At 39.6% G+C, this 1,822-nt stretch overlaps 1 protein-coding gene across 3 annotated transcripts in view; it reads right to left on the bottom strand.

Annotated features, from left to right (window-relative positions):
* Cfap44 (cilia and flagella associated protein 44) overlaps positions 1–1,822 on the bottom strand; it is a 110,345-nt gene that overhangs the window by 87,076 nt on the left and 21,447 nt on the right. The window contains exon 1 of one of the 3 annotated variants that reach the window (XM_031363966.1): positions 1,713–1,769. The exons of the other annotated variants lie outside the window; for them this stretch is intronic. The gene's annotated coding sequence lies outside the window, so the exon portion shown is untranslated. Of the gene's footprint in view, positions 1–1,712; positions 1,770–1,822 lie in introns of those variants that run through there. 3 annotated transcript variants of the gene reach the window in all.

The following is a 1,822-nucleotide window of genomic DNA, read 5'->3' as shown; positions in this document are numbered from 1 at the left end:
CCACTCCTGGGCATATACCCAGAAGATGCTCCAACATGAAATAAGGACACATGCTCCACTATGTTCATTGCACCCTTATTTACAATAACCAGAAACTGGAAACAACCCAGATGTCCCTCAACAGAGGAATGGATACAGAAATTGTGGTACATTTACACAATGGAATACTCAGCTATTAAAAACAATGAATTTATGAAATTCTTAGGGAAATGGATGGATATGGAGAATATCATCCTGAGTGAGGTAACCCAATCACAAAAGAACACACATGGTATGCACTTACTGATAAGTGGATATTAGCCCAGAAGATTGGAATAGCCAAGATACAATGCACAAACCACATGAAACTCAAGAAGAAAGAAGATCAGAGTGTAGATACTTCGTTCCTTCTTAGAAGGGGAAACAAAATACCCATGGAAGGAGTTGTAGAGACTAACTATGGAGCAGAGACTGAAGGAAGGACAATCCAGAGACTGCTCCACCTGGGACTCCTTCCCATATTCAATCACCAAACCCAGACACTATTGTGGATGCCAGCAAGTGCTGGCTGGCAGGAGCCTGATATAGCTGTCTCCTGAGAGGTTTTGACAGTGCCCGACTAATACAGAGGTAGAGGCTCACTGCCATCCCTTGGACTGAGCACAGGGTCCCCAGTGAATGAGCTAGAGAAAGGACACAAGGAACTGAAGGGTTTGCAGCCCCTTAGGACGAACAACAATATGAACTAACTAGTACCCTCAAAGCTCCCAGGAACTAAAACACCAACCAAAGAGTACACATGGTGGGACTCATGGCTCTAGCTACATATGTAGCAGAGGATGGCCTAGTTGGTCATCAATGGGAGGAAAGGCCCTTGGTCCTGTGAAGGTTCTATGCCCCAGTGTAGGGGAAAGCCAGGGCCAGGAAGCGGGAGAGAGGGGGTTGGCCAGTGGGTGGAGAGGGGAGGGAACAGGTTTTTTTTTTCCAGAGGGGAAACCGGGAGAGGAGATATCATTTGAAATGTAAATAAAGAAAATATCTAATAGAAAAAAAAATACAAAATCAAAAAAAAAAAAAAAAAAAAAAAAAAAAAAAAAAAAAAAAAAAAAAAAAAAAAAGAAAAGAAAAGAAAAAGAAACCATCCCTTGCGATGGAGTCACTAACCATGACCTTACCTCCGGGAAAACTAGCGCTTCACTTTATAAATCATGTGTAAGATAAATAAAAACTTTCCCAACAAAAAAAATTTATATGGCTGTACATGTATTATCAGAAGTAGGCTTTGGCATATTGTTTAAGAAAGCCTTAAATAAAAGGAAATAAAACAGTTTAAATTTATGCTTTGAAGATTTACAGAAAAGCAGGAACTAGATGTTAAATAGTAACTGATCATAAAAATTTACTAACTTGTTCTTGGAAATTTGTCAGTAGCCTTAGATGATTTTTTTGTATTTTATTGTAACAAATGATTATAATAATATCTGCTCTACCTGACTGCTTTGTTGAATATATTATTTTAGAAGTTGTAATACTTGGATGATTTTGTATTTTACTGTGCCAAATGATTACTACAATATTCATTCTATTTGACTGCTTCACTGCACACAGCTTTTCAGAGTTGTAATACCTGTTTCTTTATTCATAAAAACCCTTGTTTGAGAGCTGCAAAATACACTCAGATTCAAATTGCCTCTGTGTTTGTTTCTGTTTGTCACTGCCGGATCCTTACCCACCTAGCCTCGAGGATCTTCAAGGGACCCCCATACCTGGCTGGGGTGGTCTGTGGCAGCTGGAACCCAACATTGGGCTTGAAGCAGGTAAGCTGTCTCCCTCCTTTTTCTAA

Source organism: Mastomys coucha, unplaced genomic scaffold (genome assembly GCF_008632895.1).
Source record: "Mastomys coucha isolate ucsf_1 unplaced genomic scaffold, UCSF_Mcou_1 pScaffold12, whole genome shotgun sequence".
Classification (NCBI taxonomy): Eukaryota; Metazoa; Chordata; class Mammalia; order Rodentia; family Muridae; genus Mastomys; species Mastomys coucha.
Note: the sequence above shows the minus strand (reverse complement) of the source record. Positions and strands in the feature narration are given on the sequence as shown.